Genomic DNA, 402 nt, shown 5'->3' with positions numbered 1-402 from the left:
CCCTAAACCCTAAACCCTAGATAAACCCTAAACCCTAAACCCTAGATAAACCCTAAACCCTAAACCCTAGTTGATGGCCTGTAAATAGTAAATAAAGAAACATCAATATAACCCTAAACCCTAAACCCTAATCCCTAAAACCCTAAAACACTAAAACCACAAATTAATTCCTCTTACAAATGCGAGCGTAAACCCTAAACCCTAAACCCTAAATATGAAACCCTAAACCCTAGGGTTTAGGGTTTTGCTATGTATGACAAAGAGAAGCCAAACCCTAAACCACCGAAGCAGCAGCAACACCAACATGCTGCAGCAGCAGCAGCAGCAGCAGCAGCAAGAGTACCAACCATATACACCTGTACTTTGTGTGTTTGTATGTCTTTGTTTATATTATATCTATAC

Source organism: Eimeria mitis, genomic scaffold (genome assembly GCF_000499745.2).
Source record: "Eimeria mitis Houghton genomic scaffold, Emh_scaff2192, whole genome shotgun sequence".
Classification (NCBI taxonomy): Eukaryota; Apicomplexa; class Conoidasida; order Eucoccidiorida; family Eimeriidae; genus Eimeria; species Eimeria mitis.
The sequence above is the reverse complement of the archived record's forward strand: the minus strand, read 5'-3'. Positions refer to the sequence as shown.